Raw genomic sequence first — 12599 nt, 5'->3', positions numbered from 1 at the left:
GGGAGGAGACCTAGAATCTGACTCATTGTTCTTAGGGCTCGCAAAGCCCAGAAGTTCAAGGTCATCCTTAAATACAATTGGGTTCCAGGCCAGCCTGGACTACATGAGACCCTGTCTTAAAAAAAAATAAGAGACGCTGAAGAGGTGGCTCAGCAGTTAAGAGCATCGTCTGTTCTTCCAGAGCATCCGGTTCCATTCCAGCCCCACTCCCAACACAGCAGCTCACAGCAACTGTTACTTCAGTTCCAGGAAGTCTGATGTCCTTTTTGGCCTCTGCAGCATTGGGTGCCCACATTGTGCATTGACATACACACAGGCAAACACCTATACATATAAAATCAAATGCAAATACTCACTGAATGGTGGTGGCACACGCCTTTAGTCCCAGCACTCAGGAGGCAGAGGCAGGCAGATCTTTGAGTTCAAAGATAGCCTGGTCTACAACATGAGTTCCAGGACAGCCAGGATTACACAGAGATAAACCCAGTCTCAAAAAACAAAACCAACCAACCAAATAAATAAATAAAGTAATAATAAAATTAAAATAAGTTAGACAGCTTCTGAGGGATGACAGCAAGACTGAACTCTGGTCTCCAACATGGCACACACAAGCACAAACAGGACATCCACACACAAATAAGATTAAAACCAGACTCCCAGGATCTGAGCTGCCATATACGAAGTGTGACTCTCACAGATCCTCACTGGAATCTGAGAACTTATGGGGCCTTGTTTGCGTGTGCATGGGCTCCTTCTCCAATACATAACAAGATCAGTTTTGGAGACATTTCTACTTTCGAGGGTAAAAATGAAGCAATTGGAGTCTGACTCTTCCCAGGTCGGTGAGTCTGGGCAAATGGTTTCTGCTTTCGGAGCCTCAGCTTTCCCCTTCTATAAAATGGTGTGAAGTGGGCATGACTCGGAGCGGTACTGTATTAGCTCCCTCAGGCGGGACAGGCTTTGATGGGTGCTGGGGGGTCCCTGTCGGCTGTATGTTGCTACTCTAGTGTGGGCGATGCTCAGATGTCATGAGTATCTGCACCTAGAGGCCACCCAGGTAGCTGTGCCTGCCTCTCTCCTGAGCAGGGCTCCTCAAGGCTGTGCCTCCCTCCGAGTCCAGTCAGTGTCACTCCTGGTGAGATGGGAGTGGCCATCTGGGTAGAGGAGACCTGTCTATCTGGCACCCAGCCGCATGTTATCCTGGGGCATCAGCAGAATCTAGATCAGGCTGATGGTGGGTGTGGGGGGAACATCACCGTTGTGGTATCTGGGAGCTGGGGTGGTGGTGTCGCCATTTGTCATTGCTCTGATCTCTAAGGAAGGCCAAGGCTCTGCTGGCATCCCTGGTGGGTACACTGCTTTGGTGCCCATGGTGAGACACATCCTGTGCAAGCTCCTGGTTTCCAGACCAGCCAGATCAGGGCTGGACTGTCTCCTAGCAGCCAGAACTTCCTGCTGTAGAGGCTAGCAGCAGAACTCAGCCACCTCCCACCACCACCACCACACAGCCACAGAATCTCAGCTGGGAGGAGAGGTCAGAGTAGCTCAGAGTCACTGGATAGGAACAGCCAGAGGAATAGGGAGATTTGGGCTTGCTGTTGCACTGCAACTAGACTTGGCCCTTCAAGGTATCCAACCAACCATGAGCTCAGAGCCTCTCCCAGCTCCCCTCTTGCCCTCCTTTCCTCCTCCCTTCCCTCTCCTCTTCTACCCCTCAATTCTGCAGCTCTCCTGGGATTGGAGTATAGACAAAGCCCTACCAGAACCTGTGCGTGACTGTGCACATGGGTGTGCATACCTGCAGGGTGCCTTGTGTACACATGTGCCTGTGTTCTGTGTGTGCACACCTGCATACAGGTGGGCTGGTGTGCATGTATGCATGCATGCATGGTGGTGATTTTGTGTGCAAATGTGCATTGTTCTGTGTGTGCACATGCAAATGGGCCAGTGCGTGTGCATGCATGCATGCACGGTGCCTTGTGTGCACGCGTGCATGCCTTTTCTGTGCACACGAGCCTCGTGCCTGTGTGCCCGTGTGCATTCGTGCAGGTATGTGCATGCATGCGTCCGTGTGAGTGAGTGAGTGCCGGCGGGCGCGCGTGCAGGCCGGGCAGGGATTTGAAGCGGCTTGAGAGTCGCTGATAAACAGCCCGGAGCGGCGCGCTGGCGGCTGCTATCGGAGCTGCTGGCAGGCGCGCAAGAAGCTGTCCCGGCCGCCAGCGCTATCAGCCCACGGAGGGAGGGCGGCGGGCGGGCGGGAGGGAGGGAAAGTGTTTGCTTCAGCCCTTAATCACGGAATTTGAAATCCCAGCGAGTCGGTGCCATTTATTTTCAGAGCCTGTCAAGGCTGGTTTCGGCATTTAGAAGAAAGGAGGCTGAGCGCATTTACATCTCCGGCTCCCACCGCCCGCCAGGATCCGGTGGGGAGAGGCCAGCGGTCTGCACAGGGACTGCCCCGCCTCAGCAGTGACTCTGGGTAGCAGTTGGGGCTGCTGGGTGTAGTGTGCAGTGAGGGGGGTTATCTTGGGCCACCATATTTTACCCCAGAAAACAGACATAGCCCCTAAATTTGCCCCAGTTCCGGAAAAATCCTGCCAGCCTTTCCTCTCAAACCTAAAACGGACTGAGGACACGGCAGAACAAGGCCCTTCCTATAACAGTTGGGTACACTGAACCCCGAAACCGAGTTCTGCAAGGTCAAGGTCACACAATGGCAGACCGAGACCAGAAGGGAGGTTGAGGGTATCTGGAGCACAGAGCATCTCAGGGAGTGGGGAGCGAGCACTCACCCGAAGTTCTCCAGCTCAGTGACCTCCCGCTCACCCCCACCTCCCGCCCTTCTCTGACCTTCCCAGGGCTTGTTAGGTACCTCCGGGGAGAGCAGCTGTGGCAGGGCTGGGCCTCTAGGCCTATGCTGGGTGGCTGGGGATGGCAGCCCTGCATCTCTGCAGCCCTGCTCTTTTTTTCTTTTCCCCTGCCTCCTGTCTCTTTGGCTTCTTGGGGCTTCTGTCTCCAAGGGGGCACTGTGGCTGAGACACAGACCCCCAGGAAATGATGGCGGCATTTACTCCCTGCCAGTGAAATGAGAATTTTCTGGGACCTTCAGTGTTCGGGTGTGCATAGTTACCTAGCAGAGCTAAACATCCAAAATGCCCCCTTTGTCTTCGGTGACATCATGGTTCTGTGCCCCTGGACCTGTTCTTCCTTCCCAAGACAGGACATTTCTCTTAGGGGCTTCTCAGTCCTATCTTAGGTGAGTCACACCCAAGCACCTGGAAGGGTCCCATGCTAGGGGAGATGGGAAAACAGCAGAGACAGGGAAAAGCAAGTGTGGTTGGAATTTTCCGTCCATTCGAACACTTAAAAAGTCTTATTTATATGAAAATGAGCTAACATTATATATTGTTTGGCGATTTATTACACCTCATTTTTCTTTGTAGTTACATAATATTCCATTGGTCACCCATATCTGCATGTGGTATCTGATCCAATAGAAGGGCATATAGATTGTGCCCAAACTTGTCCTCTAACCCCCAAGACTCTGAAAACAAGCTACTCTCACATAGGAGGGGTCATTGGGGCCATGGAGGAGCCCTGCAGGCACAAGGCAAACAACTCCTGGAAGCTTCATCCACTTTCATAGGCAAGAGGCAGGCTAGGATTTTTCTAGAGCCAGAACTGAGAGAGAGAAATGACTCAGGAAACCCAGCATGGCAGGGACCTGGAAGTCCACCTCGGTAAGGAAGGACCTTGGACCCCAGGGAACACAGATACAGGCAGAGCTGCTCAGAGCAGTGCACACAGTCTGGAAAGGGTGGAGCATGGCGTGGGTGAGTACAGGGTGTAGTAAGGATCCTTCAGGCGCCCTCCCTCCCCTTCCCCATGAGCTTGGGGCCACCTCAGTCCACCTGGGAGCTCGAGCCCGTGGAGGAGGAGGATAGGAATACCCAAGTCTAAATTCGTGCCTGACTTGGAAGCCATATCCTGTAGCTTCAGTTTGCCAGTGTGCAAATGTGAATATAGGCAGCACCTCCCTCACCAGGCAGCGGTTCTGAGGACTCACAAGGAGTCCAAGCAAAGTTCATTGCCCATAGCAAAGTCCCAAGAAGCAACACTGTCACCTCCTCAGTACAGAGACTGTGGTGTATGTGTTTTTCTCTGTGTGCCTATATGGACATTTGCATGTTTATGTATGTGTACATCTGCATATACATTCCTGTGCACCTGTGCATGTATATAAGTGTATGTGTACACATGTGTGCCTGTTTCTCTATTTAAGTGTGGCATCTCTAACCTCCTTTATTTGTTGCTGTTCTATTGCTATGCTAAAACACCATGATCAAAGCCAGGCGGTGGTCTTTGATCCCAGCACTTGGGAGGTAGAGGCAGGTGGATCTCTGTGAGTTCAAGGCCAACCTGTTCTACAAGAACTAGTTCCAGGACAGCCAGAGCTATACAGAGAAACCCTGTCTCAAAAAACAAAACAAAACAAAAAAACAAAAAAACCAACCAACCAACCAAACAAACAAACAAACAAAAAAAAAATCCACCATGATCAAAGATAACTTAAGAAAGAATTTGTTTTAGCTTCTGGTTCCAAAGGGGTAGATGACCACCATGTCTAGGAGCAGGAACTAGAGAGATCACATCTCAGCTACACATAGGAAACATTGAGAGAAAATTTGGGGGAGGAGGCAAATTGTAAACTCAAGCCCCACCCCCAGTGAGGTGCAAGGTTGCACTTTTTCAAGTTCCCCAAACAGCATCATCAACCAGAAACCAAGTGTTCAAATACATGAGGCTACAAGGGACATTTCTCATTCAGACTACCACACCACTCCGTGTGACTTTCCTCTGCCCCCGGAGGATGGTGTCATTTCTCAGTACACCTTTCAATACACTTTTCTAACCTCTCTGGGCCTCAGTTACCCCATCTGTAAGATGAGAATGACAGAGTTGTGACACTAGGCCACCCTCCCCCACACACCAAAACAAAAGAACAAATTCATGACTAACTGGTGTGTGCTCATGTAACTTGTATGAAATGAAACATAAGCAGAGGTGGTCACATGCTGGTGCATGGTGGAGGCTTTAAAAGCTCAGCACAGTTTGACACATACTGGGTTGGGTCTTTTCTAAGAAGGATATATTCTCTGAAGAAGCTCTGCCCTCAGTCTAGAAACCTAAATAGAGACTCTCTCTCTCTCGCTCTCTCTCTCTCTCTCTCTCTCTGTGTGTGTGTGTGTGTGTGTGTGTGTGTGTGTGAAGCAGAGTAATGGGCAGGGGTAGTCAAAGTACAGCCAATGCTAAACCTGAGTATAATCAAACTTTGATTATAGGAATCTACTGTTAGTCAGGGGATGTTTGTTATGTAACATAACCTAGCAAAAGCTGATCAGTACAAAATAGTACTTAGAAATAATAGGCACCACAACAAGTGTGTGGCATGGGCTCTAGAGGACAGGCAATAGGTAACAAGAAGATATTCACTAAAGGCAAGAAAGTTGGTAGCCTGTGTTACAAAGCAGGAAGTATTCAATAAAACTTCAGGTATAAGAATTTCAGACAGGCGATGACGGCACATGCCTTTAATCCCAGCACTCAGGAGGCAAAGGCAGGCAAATCTCTGTGAGTTTGGAGCCAACCCAGCCTACAGAACTAGTTCCAGAAAAGCTAGGGTTGTTACACAGAGAAACCCCATTTCGAAAAACAACAACAATAACAAAAACCCAAAACAAATAAACAAATAAAAAAGTGAACAAACAGGGGCTGGAGAGATGGCTCAGTGGTTAAGAGTACTGACTGCTCTTCCAGAAGACCCGGGTTCAATTCCCAGCACCCACATGGCAGCTCACAACTGTCTGAAGATCCAGTTGCAGGGGATCTGACACCTTCACACCAATGCACATAAAATAAAGTTAAATAAACCATAAAAAATATTTAGGGAAAAAAAAGCGAACAAACAAAAAAAAAACAAAAAGAAGAATTTCAAAGCTGGAGTTGAAGATATGGTGCAGCAATCAAAAACACTGGCTGCTCTTCTAGAGGACTCAGGTTCAATTCCCAGCACCACATGCAGCTCACACGTCTGTAACTCCAGTTCCAGGGCTTCTGACACCCTTATACAGACATACATTCAGGCAAAACACCAATGAACATAAAATAAAAATAAATTAAAGACACACCCACAAATAAAAACAAAAGCAAAAAACTGGGCATGGTGGTGCATGCCTATCTTTTCAGCACTGGGGAGGTGGGCAGGAAGATCAGAAGTTCAAGGCCTTTGCTGGCTGCATAATTCAAGGCTAGGTAGCCTGGGCTAAATGAGATCCTTTCTCTCAAACAAAACAGGCGCAACTCAGTTGGTGAAGTACTTATCTAGCACAAAACCCTGGGTTCAGTTTCCAGTGCCACATAGACCAGGATGGTGGATGACACTGTGGTTTCAGCAGTCCAAAGACAGAGGCAGGAGGGTTAGGTAAAAACACCAAGACAATCAACAAATTCGCGGCTGTAGGACAGTGTCTCAAAAGGAAGGGAGGGAGGAGGGCAGGATTGCAAAACTGCCAGTCGTCTGTGGCTTTAGCTGAAGAGATTAGGTAAGGAAATGGCGGACATACCTGGTCACTTTTTATTGCATGCTGTGTTATTTGACAGTAGAGCCATAGAATGCGAGCACTGGTGTCCTTAGCCCTATCACACCACTGAGTGACTGAATTTGGATGCGGTTGTTGTTTGGCGGGAAGAAAAGACAACAGAACTCACTCACATGGGAGGTTTATTGGGGGCAAGGGAAAGGAAGGAACAAAGAGACAGCATTTGTAGTAGGAGCAGTGGGGAAGAGAGAGAGAGAGAGAGAGAGAGAGAGAGAGAGAGAGAGAGAGAGAGAGAGAGAGAGAGAGAGGAAGGCCCTTCCCCGTAGGACCTGCTTCCTGCTTTTTTTTTTTTTTTTTGCTTTTTATAAGAGGATGTAGTGCATGCGCACAGGGAGTGCTCTTAATGGCTGCAGTTGAGGACCCTGAGGGCAGGCCAGCGTAATGCCTGAATGCTAACAGATGCAGTGTGTTCTTTTATGACCACAATGAGATCGCACATCAGACTCTTATATGAGCGGGATCTTTAGAAGAGGAACTGGCACACAGGGAAAGCTGTGGACAGCTGTCTGCAAGCCAAGTGGCAAGGTCCAGGCAGGCAGACCGACCCTTTCCTCCTCAGGAGCACACTGATTGCTGAACCTTGATCTTCCCAGAACTGGGAAATAAGTGTCTCTGTGGAGCTGTGGCGGGAGGGGGGGTGATTGTTGTTTGGTAGCACCCAAGATTGTAGATTGCATCTCGGAAGGCCCTGGCGGGAGGGGAGGGCATATAGCCCCTGAGGAGGGTAGCCTGCTTGCAAGTCAAGAGGAGATGCAGAAAGCCTAGGTTTTCAGACTGGAAAGTGTACCTGGTGCTTATACCTGCCCAGTGAAAGAGAACCAGGGGTTCTGCTCGGTGGGTGGAACACTTGCAACCAGGCATGAAGCCCTGAGTTCCGCCCACAGACCTGCAGAAACAGGGTGTGGTAAATGCTTGTAATCCCAGCCCTGGGGAGGTAGAAGGGTTCAGGAGTTTAAGTTCGTCCATAACTACCAGTGTGTTCAAGGTCAGCCTGCACTAAGTGAAGGCCCCAGCAGCCGGTGTCCAGAGGCCAGAGCCCATGGTGCCTTCAGAGACAACCCCAAGAGGCTGATGACCTGGTGCTGACCTCCAGCTGGGAGCACCTGGGGCAGGTCCCACCCTGCTACTCAGACAGCTCGCCCACTCCCATCAGAGTGAAACTCCAGGGCCAGGCCTGGAGCTTGGCCGGCTTCTGAAAGTAGACAACAGACACAGCCCTGGCCCCTCTGGCAGTGAACTGCGTCTACAAAATCCAAGTGACAAATGACATTTTAGTAAGACTCCTGACATATCTGTGCTTGGAACACATGACACGATCTTGGAGCAGATAAAAGTTTTAATTTTAACTTCATCTGTGTCCCCAGAAATGCATTGTTGGAGAAGCCCCATCATGAATTTTAAACTATTTATAGAGACCCTTCAAAGGCATCCATAGAACCAGTCAATAGCGAATATTCCAGACCAAAGAAAAACAACAGGACAAAGACACACTCAGGCGTGAGTTCAGAAAGTACTCTCTCGGGTAGAGGTCCTGCCTGGTCACTCATCACACACTTTGTTGATGCTGAAGGGTCCAGGTGTCACCTGCCTGTCATCCAGGCTTCAGCAAGAGGATCCCACTCAAGGGTAGCCTGGGCTAAAGAGTGAGACTCAGACAATGAAACCCCCAGGGATTGGAATGGAGCTCAGAAGAGCAGCACCTTCCTGCCCTGGGTTTCTCTCCAGCACTGCAATAAACAAAGTCAATCAATATGTGAATAAGTAATGAAATAATATTATCAGCAAAGCAGGAAGCCATCGCCCAGAGGGGCTCAGAGCCTCCCAGGTTAAATCTGGAGGGGTGACTTCCGAAACACCAGGGGCCGAGAAGAGGATAAAGGTGCTCAGCACTTGGGAGACAGAAGCAGTTGGATCTCTGTCAGTTTGGGGCCAGCCTCATCTACAGAGAATATTCCATGATAGCCAGAGCTACATAATAAAACGCTGTCTCAAAACACCACAATAAAATAAAATAAAAGAGCTCAGGGTCATCCTCAGCTAGATGCGGAATTGCAGCCAGACAGGGACAATCTTCCCTGTTTCATTGGGGAGCTCAGAGGGGGGCACTATTTCCTTCTGCACTTATTAGTGGCCCCAGCTTAGTGAGACAGCCTCGGTTGCCATTACTAATGCCACAGACAGGCACGCAGGCATCTCTTCCAGTTTCAGAGGCTGGAAAAGCTGGATCAAGGTGTCACCAAAGCAAGGTTTTTTGTTTGATTTTGCTTTTGTTTTTGAAGAAAAGATCTCACTAAATAACACTGATTTCCTGGAACTCACTGTGTAGAACATGCTGGCCTCAAACTCACAGAGATCCACCTCTGTGCAGGGATTAAAGGCATGCCCACCATGTCCAGAAGGTGGGTTCCCTTTGAACTCCTTCTCTCTTCCTTCCTTCTTCCCTCCCTCCCTTCTTTCCTCCTTCCTTCTTCCTTCCTTTTTTTCTTTCCTTTCTTCCTTTTCCTTTCTTCCTTCCCTCCCTCTCTCCATTCCTTTCTCTCTCTCTCTCTGTATTTATTTATTTTATGTGTATGAATACTTTCTTGCATGTATATCTGTATACCATGAGCATGTCTGGTGCCCAGAGGCCAGAGAACATTGAATTCCCTGGAATTGGAGTTACCCACAGTTGTGAACCTCCATGTGCCAGCTGGGAACTGAACCTAAGTCCTCTGTAAGATCAGGAAATGGGGTTGGGGATTTAGCTCAGTAATAGAATGCTTACCTAATAGACTCAGTGCTCTGGATTTGATCCTTTGCTGTAGGAAAGGAGGGAAAGATAAAGAAGGGAGAGCGGGAAAGAGGGAGGGAGGGAGAGAAGGAGGGAAGGAAGGAAGGAAGGAAGGAAGGAAGGAAAGAAGGAAGGAAGGAAAGAAGGAAGGAAGGAAAGAAGGAAGGAAGAAAATTATCAAGCCAGTGCTCTTAACCACAAAGCCATCTCTCCAGCTCCCCTTTTTCCTTTTGTTCTATGAGCCAGGGTCTCCCATGGCCCAGACTGGCTTCAAACTAACTGTGCAACCAAGGCTGACCCTGAATTCCTGGTCCTCCTTCCTCGACCTCCAGCCTCCAAGTGCTGGGATGGCAGGCATGAGCCATCACGCCTGGGTGACAGGGTGGGTGTGCTGAGGCCTTCTGGTCATTTGAGGTTGTGATCTTTCATTCTCCACATTATTGTTTGAGGCAGGGTCTCTCCTTGAACCTGGAGCTCACCAGTTAGGCTAAACTGGCTGGCCCATGAGCTCTGGGGCTCCTTCTCACTCCACCTCCTAAGCACAGGGATTGCAGGTGTGTGCCAGGACAGCTCACTTTTTACGTGGGAACCGGGGATCTGAACCCAAATCTTCAAACTTGCACAGTAAGTACCTTACCAACAAAGCCTTCCTCTTCCCCACTCTTTATAAGAACACCCTAAATTTAGGACCAGCTCAGCATCTTGGTTTTAACTCACCTTGTCAAAGATCTCCCAATAGGCTACAACCTGAGGTGCAGATGGGTGAACCCCAATTCCATGTCCCAACAGGATGAGACCACAAACTTCCCTGCTCCTATTTTCATGTCTCTCACCAAGATAGGCACCAAGATAGGCATCACTGGATCATTTGCCGATGCTTGTTTAGTGAATGGCCAGGTTAATAGTCCCCGCAGGCATCCTTTCTGCATCTGACCCTTTCATGCCCCATCTGACTCTCTTGCTCGCACACAGGTGACATGTTTCTAGAAGTGGCTAGCTCCCAGGAGAGAAACACTCTGAGCCGTGGAGATGCACGTGTCTCCTGACACATCCTCTGTTCAGCCCAGATCAAAGCGGGAGGAGCCCCAGGTCTGGATGAGGGGGTGACATAGCCTTTGTGGTCATCTTTAAGGCACTGTGAGAGAGGCGTCTCTATTGGCAACCAAGATGGCAGAAGGCAAGTAGCTTGGTCATTGTTCCTATCCGCTGCCGTGAGACTTATCCAGGCCTGTCCTGTTTCCATGTGGCAGGCTGAGTTCTCCCTGCTCCCCTCAGGGTTCCCACCAGCAGCCATAGCCTTGGGGTGGGCTTTAGTCAATGAACCTACCCTGGAGGCAGCAGACTGCTGAGCGGCTTCAAGAGCCTGCAGGTGGTGAAGGAAGTCTGGGCAGTCCACTCTGCTTTTGTTCTACCAAGAACAAGGTGCTCCAGAGACGCGCCCTTTGCTCCCTGGAGCTCACACCCAGGAGGCACAGCACCTGAGCCTCTTAATGGGTGTTTGTACACTCTCGCTCTGTCCTCTAACATCCAAAGGCCTTCAGTCTATTCCATTGCTCTGCAAGGAACACCTGGCAGTTAAGTGTTATCCATTCTTTCTTATGGTCAGGGAACCTTGGGGGCCACCACAAGCCACCTGTTGAGCACAGGTGACAAGCCTGCCTAGTGAGGCTGCCTGCAGGTTAGCAGGTTGTCTGTAAAATTCCTGACATTGTGTCTCAGAGTTCCTGGGGCTAAGTAACTTGCCCAAGGCCCACTTGGCTAGAAAGTGGAAGAGTCAGGACTTGAACCCAAGGATGCCTTATGCCCAAATCCTTAACCACAAGGCTCCCATGTCCTCACGCCACCAGTGGATGGCAGGTATTCCTAAACTGATGTGTGAAGTGTCCTGTGGGCCTTAGGAAAGTCACCAAGGTCTTGGTGTAGTCACAGAGGCCCCAGCCTCTGGATACACTCATGTCCTAGAAACTGAGGGGCAGGAGAACACAGCACCTAGAACTCACCCCTTCCTGTCCCCATCACTCCAGCCCTTCTAGGAAAACTAAGTTTGTCACAATGTTGGTCATGTGATGCATAGGACTAAAGACATGACTCAGTGGGTGGATTCCTTGTGTAGTAATGAAGAGCTGATTTCAGATCCCCGAGCTAGTGTGGTGTAACACAATGCAGTAATCCCAGCACTGGAAGACAGAGGAAGTGCAGCCCTGCACTGTGGTCCTAGCACTGGGAGACAGGAAGTGCAGCCCTGAACTGTGGTCCCAGCACTGGGAGACAGAGGGAGTGCAGCAGTGCACTGTAGTCCCAGCACCGGGAGACAGGAAGTGCAGCAGTGCACTGTGGTCCCAGCACTGGGAGACAATGGCTAGAGAGGTTTCTGTTCGGCCAATTAGTAAGATCCAAGTTTAGTGAGAAACTGCATCTCAAAAAATAAGATGGTGGACTGGAGCGATGGCTCAGTGGTTAAGAGATTTGCTGTTCTTGCAGAGGGCCTGGGTTTGTCCCAGCACATGACTGCCTTACCATCCCTAACTCCAGTTCCAGGGGAGCTGACATTTCTGATGACATTCTGACCTTCATGGGCGCTGTACACATGTGGTACTTAGACACACATTCAAGTGAAACACTCATTCATACACAGAACATTTTAAAAAGTAAATATTTGATAAAATGTGGCAAGAGGAAGACTCCCCAATAACAACCTGTGGTCTCCACAAACTCAAGCACACACATGCATCCACATTGGTCCACACATGAGAACACAGTCATGCACACACATACTCATCCAAACACATACAGGAGATGGTAACACCTGGCCACTTCTTTAGGGCCTTTCATAAACGCGTCATTTCATCCAGGCGTGAGAGGAGGGCAGAAGAGCCATTGTTCTTCCCATTTTGCTACTGGGAAAACTGAGGCAACAAATAATCAAAGTCCATGTCCCTGGAGAACATGGTTTCTGGCAAGGGGCTCCATGGTTGTGGGCTTCCCTAGCATCCTGGAGACCCTGGGTTCCACCCTCGGCATAACAAACACTAAATAAGTAAATATCATTCCTAGTTTCCAGATGTGAGATGTGGGGTGAGGGCCATACTGTTTGAGGCATGGTCTCATGAGTCTACACTGGGCTGGAACTCCAGTGTGCCACACACCCAGCTTCCGTACTGTGTGACACGGTC

This window comes from Myodes glareolus, chromosome 21, assembly GCF_982192425.1.
Source record: "Myodes glareolus chromosome 21, mMyoGla1.1, whole genome shotgun sequence".
Taxonomy (NCBI): Eukaryota; Metazoa; Chordata; class Mammalia; order Rodentia; family Cricetidae; genus Myodes; species Myodes glareolus.
Note: the sequence above shows the minus strand (reverse complement) of the source record.